This window comes from Ursus maritimus, unplaced genomic scaffold, assembly GCF_017311325.1.
Source record: "Ursus maritimus isolate PB19 unplaced genomic scaffold, ASM1731132v1 scaffold_5, whole genome shotgun sequence".
Lineage (NCBI taxonomy): Eukaryota > Metazoa > Chordata > Mammalia > Carnivora > Ursidae > Ursus > Ursus maritimus.
This window is the reverse complement of record NW_024426663.1, coordinates 18008200-18033180: the sequence shown is the minus strand read 5'-3', so window position 1 is coordinate 18033180 and position 24981 is coordinate 18008200. Positions and strand designations below refer to the sequence as shown.

At 35.0% G+C, this 24981-nt stretch overlaps 1 long non-coding RNA gene across 1 annotated transcript in view; it reads left to right on the top strand.

Moving 5' to 3' along the window:
* Positions 1-11514: 11514 nt before the first annotated feature.
* LOC103672169 overlaps positions 11515-24981 on the top strand; it is a 124756-nt gene continuing 111289 nt past the window's right edge. Inside the window, exons 1-2 of the long non-coding RNA XR_571103.2 lie at positions 11515-11652; positions 22514-22608. This is a non-coding gene — a long non-coding RNA (uncharacterized LOC103672169). The remainder of the gene's footprint in view (positions 11653-22513; positions 22609-24981) is intronic.

Here is a 24981-nt window from a genome sequence, read left to right as displayed (position 1 = left end):
GAAATTAAAACATTTTTCAGATAAACCAAATTAAGAATATTTATCATTAGAAGACCTGTCCTGCAGGAAATACTAAGGGAGTCCTTTAAGCCGACATAAAAGGAAACTAGGCACTTAGCTGAATGAACACACAAAAAATAAAGGGCACCGGTAATGGTAAGTAGATAGATAAATACAAAAGTTGATAGAGATGTACTTAATTTATAACTCTTTTCTTCTATCTGATTTAAAAGTCAGCTTCATTAAGCAATAATTTTAGAACTGTGTCGATTATTTTGGGTATGCTGAGTCCCTGGCATTTCCTTATGAATTTTTAACATTAGTTTGCCAATTCTGTAGAAAAGGTATCTAACTGGGATTTTGATATGAATTGCTTTAAATGTGTGCATCACTTTGGGAAGTACTCCCATCTTAATGATAACTCTTCTGATCTGGGAACATAAGATGTCTTCCCATTTGTGTAAGTCTTCTTTAATTCCTCTCAACAATGTTTTGTAGTTTCCAGAGTACAAGTTTTGTATCTCTTTTGTTAAATTTATTCCTAAGTATTTTGTTCTGCTTATGGTAGTGTAGATGTCTTATGCTCTTAATTTCCTTTTCTGTTATTCACTGTTATAACTTAGAACAGTTTTATAGTAACACATTTATTCATTGTGCAGGTATTTTGGACAATAGGTTTGACTTTAGTGATGGGAAAAATAGATCGAGTCAAATTCTTACATTTATCATGATTAATGGTGTTAAAATTAGAAATAGTTTGGCCAGCTCACCATTTTGTAAGATGAGGTATGAGATAGTTAATTATGTCAATGTTTCAGTGCTGGAATACATTTTTATGAGGGTTGATACAGCCTTTACCAGATGACCTCATGGGTTGGAGGACAAAGATACTTGTGAATATTCCACTCAGATTCTTTGAAAAAGCAATTACCTCTTGACAGAATTCCAAAATGATGTTGCGAAGTAAAGTATGAGAACTCTGATGTCATATATTAAGGTGTATTTACATGAGCTTTGGTTTTAAAACCTTGCTACCATCAAAACAAAAAATCTGAAATCATTTAGTATCTAAATAAATTGAATGTACCATACACGTTGTCAGCTTTTCACATAAGCCAAACAACAGCAGCTGTCTATTGAAATTAACTTTTATGCAGAAATAAAGTTTATATTTGATTTTATCTGTGCAATTTGCTAAAATTGTTTTTCAGCAAGTGAGTGTTATTTTGCATGAAAAATTAGAATGAGAGGATTATAATTTTGTCAACAATGTTTTTATGGCTCATGTGGATAAAATCGAATTTCCAAGCATAAAAATTAAATGTTTGCACATTTTGTGTATATGTGTACATGTATCTATCATCAGCTTCTGAAAGGGTCCCAAATATCTAATAACTTAGAAACCACTAATAAATACAATTGGTTCAATTAACTCAATATAGGCCCTGTGGATTAGTACTTTCATTTTGCCTTTATTGATTTGTATTCTTTCTTTTCTGTTGTATATCAAGTTGCTTCCCTAAAATATACAATAAAATATTTAATAAGGTTTGCGATCTAAAATCCTTAATACTGACCTTTTGAATTGCTCACACCAGAAGTGTTCCTTCAAGTTTCCCCATCTCATTTCCTTCCCTTTATTTGCTTAGGAGAAAAGCATTAGAATCATTCTTGACTCTACTTTCTCTTATACTCCACATACAATCTACCAGAAGATTATGTTAGTTGCTTTATATTTATTGTCAAATTTATTGCTAATAAATCTATGAACTAGTGGTATTATTCTTATTTTCAGATAAGAAGACTAGGAGATATTAATAATCATCACAGCAAATCGTTACATAGCCCTTACTAGGTACCAGGCACTCTTTGAGCCGCTTAAATTAACCCGAATAATTCTCCTAATAACCCTGTGGAGTAGGTACAATTACTATATCCATTTTACGTGTAGGAAAATGAGACACAAATGTTTAGGTATCTTGCCTAAATTTTCATAATTAATTTCATAATAAGTTTTGGAGCCAAGCTTCAGACCAAACATGATATACTGAAATACAGTAAGGTCCTTGCAACTGGAAGGAGGAAATTTTAGGAAAATTAAAATTTTAGGAAGCACTACATAATTAATGGATACTACACATATAAAATTTTATTTTTTCTTCCATACCCATATCCGGCAGGCATTTACCTAATGCCCAATACATGCTAGGCATTAACACGCTCACAAAGGTGAGTATAGTATGTTTCTTGCCCACAGGGAGATCATAATCATGTTGGAGAGGAGGAATAAATGGAAAATGAGTGAATGAATAAAGTTATTGTCATCATTAAATATATGAAATATATGGGTATGTCTCTCCCTCTCTCAAGATATGTTGCAATAACTACTTGTGATACACAAATTACCGTTTGTAAAGTAGAAGTATTTAAGGTATTCATATATGCGTATAACGGAGAATGTATTCTCTTCTTACCTTTCTGCTCACACTCCTCCCTGGGAGACTTCTTAATCTAAGTCGATGAAATAGAAGATCTTCATGGTGCCTTAGTTACTCAAAGTACTCAGCCATTAGAAATACTCTATTATTTTTTCCACTAAGAAGCACACATATCACATCTACAGGGCATGATAGGAAATGAAACGAAAGGTCTGAAAGTTGGGCTTGTGACTAAACAAAATATAACTTTAGATTGATTGGTGATATATGAGTATATTGCATTTTTTCATATAGAGCAATTGTCAGATAAAATCTAGGTTGCAAACTGTGACATTATTATATGAGATGTCAAATATATTAAATGCAGTGAAGTATTTAACTAGAATCCTTCCTTTTTTCATTTCAACAAGTCACATGGAGAGAAAAGATAACAATTGAGAGATAAAGAGATTTTGCAGGGTGGGTCTTAAGTATTTATAGACTTTTTAAAAAGCAGTATTTTTAGTTCTCAACTACATCATGTTTATGGCTTCTGAAATTATTCATTACTGATATCTACCTTTATTTGTTTCTCTAGCTATAAGACATGCAATAGAGAAAATAAGAGAAATTGCTCTAGACCTGTATTCTCTGGAAGCAAGTTAATTTTAGCAGCAAGTAAATCTCTTTGCTTGAATACTTCATTTTAAATGCATAAGATTCTGGTACAGATGTAAAAGAATAGTCTAGTAGAATGAAGTACATGTGCTTTCTATGTAGATCACAAAAATGGAAAACATTTTACTTCATGGCATTAATGTCACAGGTCAAAGTCAAGAGCTTATTGCCAATTCAGAGAAAATTCTCTTTTCAATGACATATGGCATGACCTTCAACTTCTAGTAGTTGTAGAATGGTTAAGGTCAACTATTCCTACATTCAGAAAATCCAGATGATGTACATGACAAATGGTAGAGTCTATTGTAACTGATTTCTGGGGCAAACACAGTAAAATATTGCACTGTGGGATGAAAGGTTACTGACCTTGTGATATTATGTCTGACACTAATCATTATTTCCCAATTGAGCTATTTGAAAGGATAGTCAATATTTTGTTTGTTAGACTTCTCCTTCTAGTTTATATGGATTGGAAAGACTCTAACCCCTCCTTGTACTCCACTAAGTGGAATATAGCTGTCAGGATTTTATCAGTAAGGAAAGTTTTAATGAAGAACAAGGTATTTTTCTTACCCTTCTTTCTGTACAGTTTTTCTTTCTTTTTGCTTCTGTTTTAATGGGAATTTTTTTAACCTTACTCAATGGAAAAGAAATATAAAATTTCAGGTAGAATTAAAATTTCAATGTTAATAGTTTACTTCACCATCTAGAAAGAGAAAAATAAATATTATCTATCCTTTTTATACTACATACTATATACTATACTATTTTTTTGTTCTTCTTTTTTAATAAAGCCTCGATAGAAATTGATTTAAAAATGCTTACTGTATCTTATCTCTGAAATGTACTCTGCTTCTTGGTTCTGTAACCCCACCAGTGGATTTTTAAAAATTCTCTTCTCCTGAGTTCAGATGTTCTCACCTGTTTTCCATTTTACAGCTCTGCTCTGGAAATCTAAATGCTAATCAGTACTGCTACCCAGAGATTTTTCTCCCAGCATACTGGGTTAAGGCTTTTGTCCTGTTTTGCTCTATGGCCCATTCATTATAGCACTTTTTCTATTCTGTGTTGTGAAAGCTTAATACTTCTAGGTACCAGATACACATGCATCTGCTGTTCTTTTTGTGTAATCCATGGTCCAAACTTTTCTAGAAACACATCAGGGATCACCATTTGATTTTATTTTAGGCAACTAGAGATATGAACAGAAAGAAATACAACATAAATTAATTTGTTTGATTCCCAAATCCTCTGCATAGCGAAAGTTGTGAAAGAGACATTCCAGAACCTATAATACCATTGCTTTACTTAGTTTCTCAATTCATTCCATCTGTGATTCTCATAATTTACACAACACGATCTATAGCAGTAAACTTGAACTACTCAGAGAACTTCTATAATCTATGAAAGAGGGGCTTACTCTGAGCCCACTAATCCTCGGGCCACACAAGGAAAGAATCGAAATAGCTGTGGTTGCAAAAAAACAAAAACAAAAAAATAAACCTCTCTACTACAGCTTCCATTGTGCAAGGTTTGTCTGAAGCCATTTCCACTATTTCCACTATTATTGTTGCTTTTCTTGTTCTTGTGTCTATTTCCATGTTGGTAATTACTACTTTGCTTATTACTATTACTGCCTGTTAATATTTCTATTATCCTAGAATTAGATTAGTAATGTCCCTGTCTTTGAAGCAACGAAAGAAAGATTTCCCTATTTGAAAACCAGTGCTGAGCCAGCTCTATAATAGACTAAAGAATTCAGAATGTGGGAACAAACATCATGAGAAACTTTCCAGCTAACTTCGGCCTGAGAGCTACAAAAAGTTGTAAATCATCACTAGCCAGATAGAGTGAAGTGTAGCATATATATGAGAATACGGTTTAAGCCAGGCTGAATTAAAGGTACTTTTTCTTAGGAAAATACACAAGAAAAAAACTGAGAATGCCTGGCTACTTTCTTAAGAAGAGTAATCCAAGAACAGAAATGCCACAGGCAAGGGCAATGACCAATTCTCACCACTTTTTAAAGATACGTCTGGTCTGCCTTCCCTCAATTATAGCCTCATTCACCCTTATAGGATGTTTTGAGAAGGATCCTTCTTACTCCAATAATCCGTTAGAAGAATTATCTTAAGTGTTAAACAAGGACATTGATGATATCTGAAGCAGTTGGCCTATAGGCAGCCACTACTGTGTTGTCATTGTTTGGGACAAATAAGAGCTATTATCTTCCTGAGGGTAGAGGATTTAGTGAATAAAACATGGTCATATTTTTAAAAAGTAACAAGCATAAAAAATGTATGTTCTTAAAAATTTTGTTCTACAACTAGCCTTGTGTACTCCTTCATCATTACATCAAAGAAAAAAAAGACCTTACCTCTCCCCATATTGTAAACATTACTCTATCAGGAGTGCAGTTTGCATTCTGTATATTTCTGCATCTACCTTTATTACTTCTCTGGGTAGCTGAGTTTCAGTTGCATACTTAATACAAAGACACAGTAGAATGCCCTCATCTTTGTGATGTCATCTGTATTTTGTGAATGCCTTACAAATAGTTTTTTCCTTTTCTTTTAGAACCAGACATGTATGGATAGATCAGTTGCTGTGGTTTCCACATGTTAATCCTCTAGAGAAGGCCGTAGACCCACTTCTTGTGTGAAAGTGATGACCTCTCTGATTGGAGATTCTACTAATGACTACAGGGCTTTTAAATCCAGAAGGCTTCTCAAATTACAGATAGGAAAATGAGACTCCAAAACTTTAAGTTATTGCTGTCAGGCCATAAAGCAATCATATGATAATACTAGAAATGACACCTGAAATATTTAATTCTTAGATTGGTACTTTAGCTATCAGTGTATCACACTGCTTTTTCAATCTCAGTTGACCGAACTGTCTCTTACTTAATTAAGCGCTCTTGCAAATACCTATTTTCCATATATTAAAATAAGGAGATAATTCTTGAGTTTTGTTTTTATGTCTGTGAGGAATACTGTAAATTATTTTTATATCCACTTTGAAGGTAGATAATCTGAGTCTTAAGGAAATTTTTTAGGCTACATTATTTATCAAACTTTTCAGTATGAATTTCATAGGAAAATATAGACTTTTCATAACTTCTATTCTCATACCACAAGAATGAAACTGGCCGAAGAGGAAAATAATTTATGCAAGTTAATGAGGAAATGTAATATCAGACTTTGGGTAGATACCCTGTGTCCTGACTATTTCATGGCCTCTATACTCCTAGTTTGGCCTAATGGTACAAGGAAAGTGTCAAAGCCTTGGCCAAGTTCAATGCATATGAGTTGCACCCATGCAGCAGTTAGTCAGAAAGAAGAGGTAAAATCCAAGGATGTGACAATATACTACCTTCCCACTTGAATTAATCATTTTCAGAAAATAAGACTAAAAGTACAGTTAGGAAGCAACAAGGGCAAAAGAGAGATTTACTGCTGATCGAAATGGACTAGTAATTCTTTGTTCATCCTCATAAAAATCATGTAGTGCAGCAGGAGGAAGAAATTAAAGGAGCATTTAGAAGGCCAGTGGCAATGGTATATCATTGTAAAGAAGAAAGAATGAGAGTGTATTAGGTGAACCGTAGCACCAAGGAAAGAGAAGTAGATGTCCACTGTCCTCCTCTGATCTTATATTATTCATCACAGGGAACTTGTCCATATAACAGAAAGTTTCTCCTTGTAGGGAGGGAAAATATTTTGAAAGAGACACATGAATTCTTTATGTGTATGTAAAAATGCATTTCTCGTGCCAGAATCAGAAGAGGAACCATATTATTTGCTAAAATCTTTAATTTTTTGTTGATAGCAGAATTGACAACAGCTGTAACTGATTTAGATAAAAAGACTATTTTTGTTGTAACTCTTGAGAGATAAATATTTTTTAATAAATATTTTAATTTTAATAGATATTTTAACTTCCCCCAAGTGCTCTCATGTCTTTTATCTCATTCATCTATTTGTTGACAGATATTTAAATGTCTGGTGTGTGTTAGATTTGGTTCTAGATGCTGGTGATACATTGGTCAGTTAGACTTTAACCCTGTCCCTGGAAACTTATATTCTCATGGTAGAAAGGCAAACAGTAAACAATTAAATAAGCTGGAGAGTGATAAAAAACCCTGAAATCCGATTGATAAGAGAATGAGTTTCTAGTAGGGACCGATTTAGTAGAGTACCCCTGGACAATCACTGTAGTGAGGGGACCCTAAGGTGAGAAGGAGCCAGCCAAGAGAAGGTTATTCGTTTCTCTTAAGAATTCTGGGAGGTATTTTGACCCTGCAGTAACCTACCTGTTTTATAAAACAGGACAGTGACACACGGAATAAATGACCACCCAAGGGAGCGCAGTGCATTAGTTGCATAGCTGACTGAATCCAGGCCTCCTCATTGTTAGGCCAACACTATTTTTGTTATATGAAAAATAAAGGGCAAATTAAGATTTATAGTGTATGTAGGTTGGTAGAACAAATGCAAAATAAAGATGCTCACTATTCTGGAATGATATCTGTTTTTCTCATTCAGTATTACTGTGTTTGTTTTCTCTTCTTTGTTTTAATGAAGCTTATATCTACTTGTGTATGACGAACCAGTGTTTTAGAATACCAGTTTGTGGGGCGCCTGGGTGGCACAGCGGTTAAGCGTCTGCCTTCGGCTCAGGGCGTGATCCCGGCGTTGTGGGATCGAGCCCCACATCAGGCTCCTCCTCTGTGAGCCTGCTTCTTCCTCTCCCACTCCCCCTGCTTGTGTTCCCTCTCTCGCTGGCGGTCTCTATCTCTATCGAATAAAAAAAAAAAAATCTAGAATACCAGTTTGTAGGTTAAAAAAAAAAAACTTCTAGTAAACTCAAATTAATAGTTATGCTTATTTAAAAGTACGTAGTTTACCAATAAAGAGAGGGATTTCAAAATTGCCTTATATTAGCAGGGACTCAAAGTCAAATACTCATTTTTCTTTTTTCAAAGCCTAGAGTGTGCCCATCATCTGAACTTCTATATTTTGGAAATCTTCAGTAAAAGATGAAAATGCCAGATACTCAGTTTCCCCAGCAAACCTCTTCTGATTAGTCAGGGCCAATTAGATACATCAGCCCAGAAAGTGAATTTGGAACTAGTAAACCAAGGAGCAAGGGTGAGTATCCATTTTCCTAGTAGATGGCATAGGGTCAAGAGCATTCACATTCCACAAGCAGCAAAGGAAACAGGGCTGTTCTCCTGCTGAGTGCTCTGAGCTGGTCACAGTGGAGTGCAAGGGGCAGCATCTGGTATTGGGTGGCCAGCAGTATTCTCATAGGTTGGCCTCTGGGATAGGATTTTGATTGTTGTCCTGGATCTTGTCTAGCCTTTTTTAGGTTTGACCAAATCTGTATCTACTAATCAGACTGTCCAATAATGCTTTGAGCAAACCAATATACTATCAATAAATGTCTTCTTTGGTTGGATACTTCAGAGGTGATGTCTCTTGGTTGCAGCATTAAAATCATGTGTGGATACAATTTCTGTAAAGGAAAATAATATTTTTTACAGATACCAGTTTTATTAGAAATTTCAGGTTGGGGATAGGGCAGAAGGAGACAGATATATGAAGTTAAAAAAAAAAAATCTCCTCAGGTAATTCTGGCAAATTCTGCCCCTGTTGAGAACCTCTGGATTAAGATACCTTTTCACTGTTTTAAAGGTGGCGTAAATAATTATTAATTCATTGAGTCCTGAGGCAGAAACCTGGGAGGGGGGGAAGTCAAGGGAACATTGGGTTTAATCTTTGCTTTTGTGGGCACAAGGTCCTGAGCGTTACAGAAATGCATTTTGAGAACAAAACTGAGGAAGCTGGAGATTGATAGGCGATGCCATATATAATCATAATACAAACTGATCTCAGTTATAAGTAAATATTATATATATATATATATATATAAATCTGAGTAAAATATTTTTTGAAAGTTTTGAAACACGTTTAAAGCATATGTTTTGTGAAAAATATGTTGAACATAATGAGATGATTTCTTTAACAATTTTCTCTGAATGAAAGCATTAGTTTTCCTGGTGGTTTTGATACCTATATTTAAGAGTCTTATGTTTGGGGAAACTAATTAATAAAACCTTTTAACACACAAAAGTAACAAAATAATTAAAAAATAATGAAAGTAAATAAACACCCCTTCCCGCCATCACACACACCTGAAAAAAGGAGAAAAAAAGAATCCACCAGCCATATCCTACACGGTGAAAAGCCCAAATGTACAAGTTTATGAAATAAATATAATAAGAATAGTGCCAAAGTGTGAAGATGGCTTATATTTCTCTAACAACTTCCTACTTAGGAAAGGTGGTGATTTTGGAGGTGTGAAGTATGTTAGAGAAAAATTCGTTTGGGGGCAAATAATTGAAAACCACATCTTGAACTAAATGCAAGAGTGTGCACGCACTAATGCTCATAAAAGCCCTGGGAAAGCGTTCTCTGGGTGTGGATTTTGTTTTGAAACCATCTAAACATGCAAAACACAAATTGAATTAGCAAATAGGCGCTTGCCATTTCTACAGAAATGTCTGCTCACTGTGATTGTAACATCACTTGGCGTAGGATTTTACTTTAGGAAGCTAACAGATAATTGACTATCTGAACGCGTCCATGGACCAAGATAATAGTTTTGTCCTTAATGGGTGACTCTATTACTTATGTAGGAAAACTTATGTATTTAGAAGACACTGTAGTATTGCCATTTCTACCCTATCACTATTTCTTATTTATTTCTGTATTCCTGGTCCTGGATGATAATGATTTCCCATTCAGTATATTCACCACCATACGTTAAGATTCTAGCCTACAGCACAGATGTAAATGCAACCTTACTAAAAAAAATCACAATATTAAGGTGTCCAGTTAAAATGTACTCATAATGCATTATAAATTTAAGCATTTCATCTCTTCAGCACATTTGAGGTTCAAGTAAGTACAGAAAGCGCTTGACAGATATCAGAGGTTAAATGTAATTAATATCCTCCTCTGACCCACAGGTCAAGGACTAGATTTGCATTACACTGGCTAGTAATTTACATTAACAAAGTTTTATCTGGTAAGCAGCAGGAATCCATCAGAATGCCATAAAGAACCAAGCCTGTTGCATGAATCAAAGGTGTACTGGTTGAATTTCATGTGTCCGGTCCTGGAAATACTGAGGTGGCTTCTGATTGATCTGAGCACTGTTCTTTAACAGAACACCCTTGTGCTTTTCCCAGATGGTGATTCCCCATGAGTGCCAAGGTTAGGTCAGTGCAGCCATAGGAGGGGAGGGAGGGCCAAAGAAACTGTTGTATCATTCACATTTATGGAATTCTCTTCTCAAGTAATGATCCCATTTCTCAGTGACTTAACATTCAATTTTTTACTGATATTGTACCATTTGCCTCCTTGTAGGAATTCCATCAATATAAATTTACCTTTAGTAAGTCGTCTTAGGTTTAATTGTTTCAGATTCTGCAAGGAATCACATTCAGAGGAACAAAGCACCCGTGACTAGAAGTAATTAAAAAAAGAAATTCTGACTTAATGTCTTTCAGAAAACTTTAAAGCAGACCCAATTCAAAACACTCTGCAGTAGTTCTTATATGTCTTTTCTCCACTCCTGAAGTTATCATACTCCTCATTGGCTGAAAACGCCTTCATTTTCCAAGTCCCACCCAAATCACTTCCATCTCAGACTTGAAAAACTGTTTTCTTCTCTCTTCTGTTCTCCCCTTTTCCCTCTCACAGGCTTTTATTATTATAACAACTTCACCTGTGGGTAGGCTTTATCTCTTCTCTTTACCAGTTGTCCCTTTCCACCTCTGAAAGCTTCAGAAAATTGTTTGGCTGAGACATTCCCTCCTCAGAAGGTGAAGGAAGTTGAGGAAAACTTGACTGAACAGGTGAAGACTAGTGTGGGATGCTAGTGGGTTCTGGGAAGAGGAGGCCGAGATAAACTATGGATAATATATATATTTTTTACTCTGTTGCCCCCTCAAATACACGTGATGATGCCCAACAGGGCAAAGATGTATTGATTTTTTGGATTCTTTAAGTATCTTTCACTTACCATTTTATAGGCAATTTTGCTGTTCTATTTTCAGTATTGTTTTTATAAATTCCATCTTTCATTTTATTTTCCATTTCACAAGAAAGCAAACTCCCTGAAATCTGAACAGTAAAATGATGGTACGTGAAAACCAAAGGTCTGTGGTTTTTTATAATCCTAAATTAAATGCCCTCCAAGAAATGACATAATTAGTGTGACCTAGGTAATTGTATAATATGTGCATGCCTTTTTCAAAAAGATTTTATTTATTTATTTGACAGACACACAGAGAGAGAACACAAGCACGGGGAGCACCAGAGACGGAGAAGCAGACTCCCTGCGGAGTGGGGCTTGATCCCAGGACTTTGGGATCATGACCTGAGCCGAAGGCAGATGCTTAACCAACTGAATCACCCAGGCCCACTGATACATGCATGCCTTAAGAGCCCCAGGCACCAGACTACTACTCTCTCCATTCAAATGCGTAAGTTTTAAGTTACTACTTTTGTTCAAGTTTAAAGTATCTTGACAAAACTTATGTGATGGCCACTTCATTTTTAATTAAGTTTTTAATTTTAATCCAGTATAGTTAACATACAGTGTTATATTGATTTCAGGTATACAACATAGTGATTCAACAGTTCTCTGTATTACTCAGTGCTCATCATGATAAGTGTACTCTTTAATCCCCTTCACCTATTTCAGCCATCCACCCATCCACCTCCTCTTTGGGAATCATCTGTTCTCTCTAGTTAAGAATCTGTTTTTGGTTTGTCTCTTTTTTGTTTGTTTGTTTGTTTCTTAAATTCCACATGTGAGTAAAATCATATGGTATTTGGCTTTCTCTGACTGACTTATTTCACTTAGCATTATGCTCTCTAGGTCCATCCAGGTCATTGCAAATGGCAAGATTTCATTCTTTTTGATGGCTGAGTAATATTCCACTATATATCTATATCTATATCTATATCTATATCATCTATATCTATATCTATATCTATATCTATATCTATATCTATATCTATCTATCTCATCTTCTTTATCCATTCATCTATTGACAGACCCTTGGGCTGCTTCCATAATTTGGCTGTTGTAAATAATGCTGATATAAACATTAGGGTGCATATATCCCTTTGAATTTGTGTTTTTGTATTTTTTATGGTAAATACCCAGTAGTGTGATTACCAGATAACAGCGTAGTTCTATTTTTAACTTTATGAGGAGGCTCCCTACTGTCTTACACAGTGGTCACGCCAGTTTGCATTCCCATCAACAGTGCACAAGGGTTCCTTTTTCTCTACATCCTTGCCAACATTTGTTGTTTCTTGTGTTTTTGATTGTAACTTTTCTGACAGGTGTGAGGTGATATCTCATTGTAGTTTTAATTTGCATTTCCCTGATGATGAGTGATGTTGAACATCTTTTCATGTGTGTATTGGCCATCTGGATGTCTTCTTTGGAGAAATGTCTGTTTATGTCTTCTGTCCATTTTTTAATTGGGTTATTTGTTTTTTGGGTATTGAGTTGTATCAGTTCTTTATGTATTTTGGATACTAACTCTTTATTGGGTATGTCACTTATAAATATCTTCTCCCATCCAGTAGGTTGTCTTTTAGTTTTGTTGATTGTTTGCTTTGCAGAGGCTTTTTATCTTGATGAAGTTTCAATAGTTTATTTTTGCTTTTATTTCCCATGCCTTAGGAGATATATCTAGAAAAATGTTGCTATGGCCAATGTCAGAGAAATTACTGCCTGTGCGATTTTCTAGGATTTTTATGGTTTCAGGTCTCACAGTTAGGTCTTTAATCCATTTTGAGTTTATTTTTATTTTTTTAAAAGATTTTATTTATTTATTTATTTATTTGACAGAGAGAGAGAGAGAGAGAGAGAGAGACAGCAAGAGAGGGAACACAAGCAGGGGGAGTGGGAGAAGGAGAAATAGGCTTCCTGCTGAACAGGGAGCCCTACATGGCGGGGCTCGATCCCAGGACCCTAGGATCATAACCTGAGCCGAAGACAAACGCTTAGTGACTGAGCCACCCAGGTGCTCCTTGAGTTTTTTTTTGTGTGTGGTGAATAAAGTGGTCCAGTTTCACTCTTTTGCATGTTGCCATCAATTTTTCCAACACCATTTGTGAAATTTTCCCATTCTAAATTCTTTCCTCCTTTGTCGAAGATTAATTGATCATACAGTTGTGGGTTTATTTCTGGGTTTTCTATTCTGTTTTATTGATCTGTGTGTCTGTGTGTCTATATTTTTGTGCTAACACCATACTGTTTTGATTACTATAGCTTTGTATTGTAACTTGAAGTCTAGAATTGTGAGGCCTCCAGTTTTGTTTTCTTTTTTAAAATTGCTTTGGTTATTGGGGGTGTTTTGTGGTACCACACAAATTTTAGAATTGTTTGTTCTAATTTTGTGAAAAATGCTGTTGGTATTTTGATGGGAATTGCATTAAATCTGTAGATTGCTTTGGGTAGTATAGACATTTTAAATAATATTTGTTTCTCTATCCCATGAGCATGGAATGTCTTTCCATTTCTTTGTGTGATCTTCAATTTCATCAGCATTTTATAGTTTTCAGAATACAGAGCTTTCACCTCTTTGTTTAGGTTTAGTCCTAGATATCTTATTTTTGGTGCAATCGTAAATGGGATTGTTTTCTTCGTTTCTCTTTCTGCTGCTTCATTATTGGTGTATAGAAATGAAACAGATTTCTGTATATTGATTTTGTATCCTGCACTTTTACTGAATTCATTTGTCAGTTCTAGCAGTTTTTTGGTGGAGTCTTTCAGGTTTTCTATCTATAGCATCACACCATCTGTGAACAGTGAAATTTGTACTTTTTTTCCTACCGATTTGGATGCCTTTTATTTCTTTTTGTGGTCTGATTGCTGAGGCTAGGACTCCCAGTACTATGTTGAATAGAAGTGGTAGAGTAGACATCCTTGTCTTGTTCCTAACCTTAGGGGAAAAGTTCTCATTTCTTCCCTGTTGAGGATGATATTAACTATGGGTTTTTTTATATATGGCTTTTATTATTTTGAGTTATGTTTCCTCTAAACCTACTTTGTTGAGGGTTTTTATCATGAATGGATGTTGTACTTTGTCACATGATTTTTCTGCATGTATTGAAATGATCAAATGGTTTTTATCCTTTCTCTTATGGATGTGATGTGTCATGTTGATTGGTTTGCAAATTTTGAACCATTCTTGAATCCTGGGAATAAATCCCACTTGATTATGATGAAAGTTTTCTTTACTGAACTGTTGGATTTGGTTTGCTAGTATTTTGTTGAGGAATTTTGCATCTGTTTTCATCAGGGATATTGGCCAGCAGTTCTCTTTTTTCATGGTGTCATTATCTAGTTTTGATATTAGGGTAATGCTGGTCTTATAGAATGAATTTGGAGGTTTTCTTTCCTCCCTGTTTTGGGAATAGTTTGAGAAGAATAGGCATTAACTCTTCTTTAAATGTTTGATAGAATTTACCTGTGAAGCCATCTGGTCCTGGACTTTTGTTTTTGTTTTTGTTTTTGTTTTTAATTACTAATTCAATTTGATTGCTGGCTATTGGTCTGTTCAATTTTTTTTCTTCCTGTTTCAGTTTTGGTAGGTTATATGTTTCTAGGAATTTACCTTTTTCTTCTGGGTTATCCAGTTCGAGTTCGTTTGCTCTTTCTTTCTTTCTTTCTTTCTTTCTTTCTTTCTTTCTTTCTTTCTTTCATCTCTGTCTGTCTGGTTTATCAATTGTGTTGATCTTTTCAAAGAACCAGCTCCTGGTTTCATTGATCTGTACTATTGTTTTTTTTAGTTTCTGTGTCATTTGTTTCTGTTCTAATCTTTCTTATTTCCTTTCTTCTGCTGGTTTTGGGGTTTTTTGTTCTCCTTTTTCTAGCTTCTTTTGGTATAAAATTATGTAGTTTATTTGAGATTTTTCTTGCTTCTTGGGGTAGGCCTGTATTGCTATATAATTCCCTCTTAAACCCCTTTTGCTTCATTCCTAAAATTTTGGACTGTTGTGTTTTCATTTTCATTCATTTCTATGTAATTTTTGATTTCTTCTTTGATCTCCCGGTTGGCCTATTCGTTGTTTAGTAGCATGTTATTTAACCTTGATGTATTTGTGCTCTTTTAGATTTTTTTCTTATGGTTGATTTCTAGTTTCTTAGCATTGTTATCAGAAAAATGTATGGTATGACTTTGATCTTTTTGAACTTGTTGAGACTTATTTTGTGGCCTAAAATGTGATCTATTCTGGAGAATGTTTCATGTGCACTTGAAAAGAATGCGTATTCTGCTTTTTTTTTTCTTTTTTTTTGGATGGAGTGTTCTGAATGTATCTGTTAAATCCATCTGGTCCAGTGTGTCATTCAAATCCACTGTTTCTTTGTTGATTATTGTTTTGGGTCATCTGTCCTAGTGGGCTGTTTAATTCCTTACTATTATTGTATTACCATTGATTAGTTCCTTTATGTTTGTTATTAGCTATTTTGTGTATTTGGGTGCTCCCATGTTGGGTGTATAAGTACAGAATTGTTATGTCTTCTTGTTGGATTGTCCCATTTATTATTATTTAGTGCCTTTCTTTGTCTCTTGTTACAGTCTTTGTTTTAAAATCTTTTTGTCCAATCTAAGTATTGTTACCCCAGCTTTCTTTTGACATCCATTTGCATGATAAATGTTTCTCCATCCCCACTTTCAATCTGCAGATGTCTTTACATCTGAAATGAATTTCTTGTAAGACGTATGAGTCTTGTTTTTTTTTTTTTAAATCCACTCTGTCACTCTATGTCTTTTGATAGGAGTATTTAGTCCATTTACATTCAAAGTAATTATTGGTAGGTAAGTTTTTATTGCCATTTTGTTACTTGTTTTGTGGTTATTTTGTAGTTTTTCTCTGTTCTTTTCTTCTCTTGCTCACTTTCATGGTTTTTGGTTTTCTTTCTTAATATACTTGGATTTCTTTCTCCTTATTCTTTGTGTATCTATTACTGGTTTTTGATTTGTGGTTACCATTTGGGTTGTATATAACATCTTCAGCATACAGCTGTCTATATTAAGTTGGTGGTTGCTTAAGTTTGAACCCATTCCTTACTCCTCTCCCACCCACATTTTAGGTATATAGTGGCATATTTTAAATCCCAGATATACTAATTTTTACTGCTTTTGTGTTTCCTACCTTTGTACTCTCACTTATGGTCTTTCCTTTCCACTCAATGAGTTCCCTTTAATATTTCTTGGTTTAGTGGTCATTAACCCCTTTAGTTTTTGTTTGTCTGAGAAACTGTCTCTCCTTCTATTTCGAATGAGAGACTTGCTGGATGTAGTATTCCTGGCTACAGATTTTTCTTTGGCACTCTGTATATATCATGACACTGGTCTGCAAAGTTTCTGCTGAAAAATCTGCAGATAGCCTTATGGGTCTTCCCTGCATATGTAACTATCTTTTTTTTTCTTTTTTTAAGATTTCTTTCTTTTAAGATTTATTTATTTATTTTAGAGAGTGAGCAAGCAAGTGGGGGTAGGGACAGAGGGAGAGAATCTCAAGGAGACTCCCCATGGGGCACAGAGCCTGATACAAGGCCCAGTCCCACAACCCATGAGATCATGACCTGAGTCAATATAGCAAGCTAGACACTTAACCAACTGAGCCACCCAGGTGCCCCATATATAACTGTCTTATTTTCTCTTGCTGCTTATAAAATTTTTTATCACTACTATTTGCCATTTTAATTACTATGTGTCTTGGTGTGGACCTTCTTGAGTTGATTTTTTGGAAAGATCTCTTCCTCCTGCATCTGGATATCTGTTTCCATCCCCAGATTAGGGAAATTTTCAGCTATTATTTCTTCAAATAAATTTTCTGCCCCCTTATCTCTCTTTTCTTCTTCTGGGATCCCTATAATGTGAATGTTATTACATTTTATGGAGTGAGTGAGTTCCCTAAGTTGATTCTCATTTTGCCTAATTTTTTTTTTCTCTCACCTGCTCAGCTTGATTACTTGCCATTACCATGTCTTCCAGGTCATTAATTCATTCCTCCACTTCCTCCAGCCTGTTATTGATTCTATCAACTGTATTTTAAAAAAAGATTTTAATTAATTAATTAATTAACTTGAGAGAGAGAGAGAGAGAGAGAGAGAGAGCTAGAGAGAGCATGAGCAGGGAGGAGAGGGAGAAGCAGGCTCCTGTGAGCAGGGAGTCCAATGCAGGGCTTGATCTTAGGACCCCGGGATAATGACCTGAGCTGAAGGCAGATGCTCAATGGACTGAGCCACCCATGTGCCCCTATCAAATGTATTTTTAATATCACTTTGTGTTCTTCATCGATGTTTGTTTCTTTTTATCTCTTTGTTAGGAGTCTCACTGATGTCCTCCATTCTTTTCTCAAGTCCATTATCTTTATCATCATTACTTTCAATTCTCTATCAGGCATATCACTTATAACCATTTTGCTTAGATCATCTGCTGTGGTTTCATTCTAGTGTTTCATTTGGACATATTCTTCTGTCTCCTCATTTTGTCTAACTCTCTGTGTCTTTTTCTCTGTGTTAGGAAAATCCACTATATCTCTTGCTCTTGAGGATAATGGCCTTATGAAGAAGAGGTTCTGTAGTGCCTTGTGCCATGCTGTGTCCCATGTTACCCAGGACCTGGAACTTCAGAGAGTATTTCCAACGTGTGTTGCATGTGCCCTGCCATTGCACCCTGGCAGCTTTTTCCTTCAGATCTGTTGTCTACAGAGGCTCTCTTTGTCAGTTTTGGGCTATATTTGGTCCCTCACTGGGTGAGGTGCATTTTAACATGGTTGTGCTGGTCTGCTTGTGAAATGAGACCTCCTACTGCCACCACTGGAACTGAGGCCCTGGGTTGGGAGACATGGTGTTGGCAGGGTACGCACTGGTATTTTGAGGGAAGGGACCTGCAGCACCAGGACTGAGGCAAGCATGACTGGAGTGACTGGAAAAAGCCCATCCACTGTATGGGGTGGGGCAGGGCTTGGTGTAAGCAAGTTAGGTAGTGAGTGTGTGTGCCTCACTGGTTCCCACAGGTGGCTGTGTGTTTATATTGAGGAGTGGGGAAGGGAAATGGTGCCTGTTAGCTCCTTTGTTCCTGGAAGTGTCTCCCTGAGATCTCTGCCTTTCTGACCAAGGTGAGACGTGTAAATAAATGTCCCCACCCAAGTGCCCCAGGCATTTTTCAAGCTGCTGCTTCTGTGCTGTATCTCTGCTGGCTGTTTGTCTTGCTATCTCTTTAAGGGCAGGAACTCAGCTTTCTAACACCCTCCAGGCGCTCCCAAAGCTGAGCCTACTGATTTCCAAAATTCTAGACTTTAAGTCCTTCTGGTTGTAAGAACTCACGAAATTCAGCCCCTCTCACTTTCAAAGCCAGATATTATGGGGATTCATCTTCCCTGTGTGCATTCCCCTGTATGATAGTCTGTTTCTCACCCTTCACTGTGCCCCTGGCTGACTCCCAACTACAGATAGCCACTGTCTTCTTCCCTTCCATACTGCATCTCTACCCTTACTATTTTCTTGTGGACTCTTTTCTACCTTTAGTTGTGGAATTTGTTCTGCCAGTCTTTGGGTCATTTTCTGTGTTATTAATGCTGATGTGAGTGTTATCTAGTTGTATCTATGGGAGAAGGTGAGCTTAGGGTTGTCCTATTCTGCCATCTTCCCAGCCTCCCTCTGACCACTTCATTTTAATTCCCTCTCAGTGGATATCCCATAGACTTTTAAAAAATATTGATACATACATTTTGCGCATGTATTTGAATATAGAACTCATTAGGCACTCTGACAGCCGCAGTTCTGAGTTTGAGACTATTAACTTTTGGATGTATGCTTCAGGTTTAACTGGTGCTGGGGACTAGTTATGGTTCACAAGTAGGAGTGTATTTGCCACTGCCCACCCAGGGAACATTTGGTATTGTTTTTACTATTGGATGGGACTACTGGCACCTAGAGGGCAAAGGTCAGCAATGCTACTAAATAATCTACAAGGCACAGGATATCTCCCACATCAATTATCCACTGTCAGTAGTGATGAGGTTGAGAAACCCTCGATAAAGACTTGTGAAATGGTCTTACCAACTTTCTTCTCTGTGCTTTTCCAGAGCAGCCAGTATGTAAGACTTCAAGCTTGAGATTTTGATGCTTAGCTTCCCTTATGGAGAATTTCCCTCAAATACAGATTTTCTGAAATGTATCTTTTAGGCATCACATTATAATGTAATCTAAGAGAGGTTTGATTAAGAGTATTTTAATCCAATTATTATGATTAATGCATAACAATTCAATATTATTATTTTTTTATTTTGATACAAATATTTCTCATCATATGAATATTATCTTGTATTTCTCCATTTAAAAAAATTACTCCAACATACCCCAGTGATGAATAGTGAAAAACAATCTGAGTTTCACATGGTCTCTGAATATGAATAATATATTGGCAAAAGATTCCAAAATGTTTCAACTGATTATTTTTATCATATAGACTAGATCATGACTTTTAACTTTGTTTAAATAAAACTATAAGATGCTGGAAATTAACTGTTACATAATTTATTAAATTTTTAATTGATTTTCCAGAAAGCATTTATTTTTCCATAGTATAAAGACTTTGAGATTTTTTTTTAGTACTGCAAATGAATGAAAATACCAACAAAGGTGTATTGCCACCACTAAAAACATATTTGGATATCATGTCTTGTATACATGTCTACGTGTAATAAGCTATTTTATAATGGAAGGCTGCTATAGATAGTTTAGTTTATTGAATTATAGAATTGCAGTGTTTGAGAATACAGAAATTTAACTTCTGAATTTTAGTGCCCTCCACAAGTGATCTTGATTTGAGATATTTACCCAGCACCTTGCATATGTAAAGTGTCATGTGACTATATCTTTAAATAACTTACTTAGTCATTCTTATCAAAGATTAAGAATGACTTCTTAAAATGATTCATTTAGGTGTTTCTGTTAGGGTGTAGTAAGTCACAAGAGAATGTCACTCACGTTCTAAGAACAACACCAACAAAAACAAAACCCAGGTGATACTTAAAGTCATAAATTGGGGGATGTGTTATAAAGCTGAAGTTACAATGCAACCAAATGACCTGAACTTTAGAGGGTGACAAGACTCTCCAATGAGAAGTAAAAGCAAAAGTAGTCCCAGCACACAGGATTTGCCTAAAACTGAGGCTTGAGCAGGAGAACTGAGAAAGTCCTTGCCCTTCACCCCATATATCAAACAATAGCAATGTTCAAGGAAGAGGGGAGAAAGAATGTGATGAAACTACCTGTCTGTGGTGCAGGAATGCATGCTTCTGAAAGCATAAGGTGGGACAAGAATACTGAGAAAAACTTCTGGCACTTCTAGCTACATCCAAGTATAAGACAGCAGTAGTCCACTGAAGGAAGAATTTGAAGTTGCTGGTGTAGCAGTAACAAAGAAAACTACCAATAACAAATCCCAAACCCAACTCAACTATTGACTAGATTAACTCAACCATTCTCATGGATGGTCTAATGAAAGAAAGAAAAAAGAAGCACGGTTCTTCCTGCCCCCCAATAAATTCCATTTTTTTCAGTCTCTACTGCTCTTCTACATTTAGTACTAACATTTAAACAAAAATATAAGACACACTACAAAAAGCAATAAAAAAATACCCATTGCCAAGATATCAAGCAGTCAACCAAACAGATGCAGAGATAATATTTATGAGCTTTTTCTGTGTCAAGCACTATGATGCATATTTCATGGCTGTGATATCATTTAATTCTATTATTTCTGTAGAATATCAACATTATTTATACTATATGTCATCTGTTATACATATCAGAAAACTGATGTAAGTAAAGAAACATCCCCATTCAGTAGATCTAGTATTTGTTCGAACTAGGATTTAGCTACATGTGAGGTTGATTTTAGAGCCCAAAACATAATCATTATGCTATAGAGTCTTCCAAATATGGCAATATAAGAGCAAGCTATTGCACACAGAAATGTATCTAGTAATCCTTTTCTATGTAATTTTGAAAGAGATGAAGAACTGCCCTTTTATTCCTAAAAATAGAAGATGAAGGATATTAGAGAACAATGCTCTATGTGCCATTTCATCTGCTTGCATATCAGTCTCAAACTTTACTACTTAAATATTTGCTTAATGTGAGGTGATTATATATACATGGGTTATCAAATTAAACGATATTGTTTTAAATGTTTGCATATTTTAGTATAAAGCCTTGATAGTTCTATGAAGGGAAATTTTTATCAGAGAATCTGTTAGACTACTGGGAGCATTGCTTTTAAATGTCACCCCTTCATTCCTTCCAAAGAAGCAGGTTTCAGAGTAGGTATACTGTTTCAGGTTAAGAGGAGATTTATCAACCAGGTAAATCGTTCCTCTTCATTCTAACACCTGAGCACATGTAGTGCAAAGGGGTAACCAAAGAACTTGAGGAATTGGAGATTTGAGTAATTTATACTTATTTGCTTGCAAGACCTTAGAGAAAGATTTCTTAGAGAATTGAATGCCATTGACAATTAGGCCATAAGCCGAAGATCTCTGTCACACATATTTGCTGAGATGTTTGGGCCAGGTACTAGGTACATGCAGTACATCGATAATTTGTTTAGCTTTTTGTATTACAGAACTAAGGAAAGCAGTGATAAGTTGTCATCACATAAAGCTTGGTCAGTTGGTTACATAGCCCCTTGTAGATGTAGTCCTACCTTCTCAAAAATTTTAGGCAACATAAATCCAAGATGATCATACATTCAGGATGGTATATTTTTTATAATTATTATAACCGAGAAATCATAGGAAGAGAAGATATGAGTTTTGTGTCCCACACATCGATAGTTGCCTACGAAATAGACATTAAGTACTTCTTATCTTGCCTAGGGTTCCTATTTCCAACCCTAGGAAGTTGACCATGGCTATTTTAAGCCAATCATGATAGTCTAGATCTATGATGTCCAAAACAATAGCCAGTAGCTGTGTCTGGTTTTTAAGCACTGGAAATGTGACTAGAGCAAATTGAGATATGCTGTAATTGTAAAATTCACATCAGATATTGAAGATTTAGTGCAAAAAATTATGTGAAATATTTTGTAATTTTTTAGTGGTAATATCTTGAAATAATATTTTGGTTACATTGGGTCAAGTGAAATTTATTATTAAAATTGGTCTCAATCTTTTTAGCTTTGTAAGTATTATAAACTTAAAGATTATATATGTGCTTTGCATTATATTTTTATTGGCTAGCAGTATGCAATGTGTTTCTTTGTTTGTATATATTTTAAATAATCTTTATTTTGCCTTCAGTTTTGAATGGAGTAATTAAAAAAAAAGGTCCATCTGTCAGAAAATAGGTCCATCTGGAACTATGGATCTACACAAAGAGGAAGAGCATAACAAAGGTAATTATATAATGATTAAGTATAATTATTTATGGTAATATAATAAGGTAGGGTAAATATAAAATAATTGATTTTATATTAAAAATCATGTTAGAAGATAATTGACAGCTTAAAACAAAAAAATAATAATGTATTATAGGGCTTGTAACATAGATAGAAACAAATATATGACAGTAGCACAAAAGCCAAGAAGGAGATAATTGAAATATACTGTTTTGAGATTTTTATGCTCTATTTGAAATGGTGTAATAATACTTGAAGGAACATTTGATAGAGATATATTTTATCAACCCTAAATGATCTCCTAAAAAAAAATAGCTAATAAGCCAACAAGATGGAATCATAAAGGAGATTAAATTAATCCAAAAGGAGGCAGGACAAAAAGAAAAAATGGTGTAAAAAAAGATGATACCATAGACTATATATAGATATTTGGTATATTTAAACTAAAGAATATCAATAATACATTAAATACAAATGGCTTAAGTACCTCAAACAAATTTAAAACAAATGTTTGTTTTTCTAGATAGGTTAAAAAACAACAACAACCATATGCTGTCTACAAAAATACAAAAACACAAATAATTAAATCTAAAAGCATGAAAAGAACCACGTCATACCAACACTAATCAAAAGAAAACTGGGGTGAATTGAAGACAGATATGTAAATAAATACTTGTACATGAATGCTCATAGGAGCACTATTTATAGTTTTCTTCTCCCCAGAATGTCAGTTGTTAAACATTTACCAACATATGCCTTATCTCAATAGATGCAGAAAAAGCATCTGACCAAATTCAACATTGATTCATGACTGAAAACTCTTAGCAGACCATGAGTAGAGGGTCTGTACATCGTCACAAAATCTTTCAGGTAGCATTGTCCTTAATGGTTAAAGACTAAATTCTTCTCACCTAAGATTTGGACTAAAGAAGAAATGTCCTCACCACTCCTAGTCAATATACTATGGGAAGTTCTAGCCAGTACAGTGGGGTTAAAAAATGTATTAAAAACACAGAAGTTGGGGAAAAAAGCACTAAAACTGTTTCCATTCACAGACGACATGTTGCCTACATAGAAAACTTCAAAGAATCTACAGAAAAATTATTAAAAGTAATAAGTGAGCTTAACAGGGTTGTAGAATACTAAGTTAAAATACAAAAATCAGTTATTTGTATATACTAATAAACAATTGGAAATTTAAAAAAACATTACTTGTAATTGTTCTGGAAATAATATGCTTATATACAAATCTAATAAAACATATGTAAGACTTGTTACTGAAAACCATAAAACACAAGTGAAAGAAATCGAGGAAGACACAAATGGAGAAATAAGTGTTTATGGGTTGGAAAACTCAATATTGCTTAGATGTCACCTCTCTCCAAAATAATACATAGATTCAAAGCAATTCCCCACCAAAAATCCAATTAAGATTGGATTATTAAATTGGTTCTAAAATGTATTTATGAAGACACAGTAACTAGAAAAGCATAAACAAAAACAAAAAATGAAGTTTAGAACTTATGCTACCTATTTTAAGACTAACCAAGGAGCTATAATAATCTAGTCAGTATAATATTGATAAAATGATACACGTATAGATCAATGGAACATAATATAGAGTTCAGAAATAAACCTACACAAATATAATTAGTTGACTTTTGACAAAGATATAAAGGCAATTCAATAAAGAAATGATAGTGATTTCAACAAGCTGTGTTGGAAAAATTGGATCACTATGTTAAAAAAACCAAAAAGCACTTAATACATAGCAAAAATTAACTCAAAATGGATCATATAACTAAATGCAATGCACACAATTAGAAAAATCCAAGAAGAAAAATATAGGAAAGAATCTTTCTGATCTTAACTTAGGTAAAGATTCTTTAGGTAAAACAAACAAAAAGCATGATCTGTTAAAAAAAAATTGCTAAAGCTGGTACAGCCACTCTGGAAAACAGTATGGAGTTTCCTCAAGATGTTAAAAATAGAGCTACCCTACAACCCAGCAATTGCACTACTAGGTATTTACCCAAAGATACAGATGTAGTGAAAAGAAGGGGCACATGCACCCCAATGTTCATAGCAGCAATGTCCACAATAACCAAACTGTGGAAGGAGCCGAGATGTCCTTCAACACATGAATGTATAAAGAAGATGTGGTTTATATATACAAAGGAATATTACTCAGCCATCAGAAAGGAGGATCAACATGGATGGAACTGGAGGGCATTATGCTAAGTGAAATAAGTCAAGCAGAGAAAGAATTATCATATGCTTTCACTCATATGTGGAACATAAGGAATAGTGCAGAGGACTACAGGGGAAGGGAGAGAAAACTGAATGGGAAGAAATCAGAGAGGGAGACAA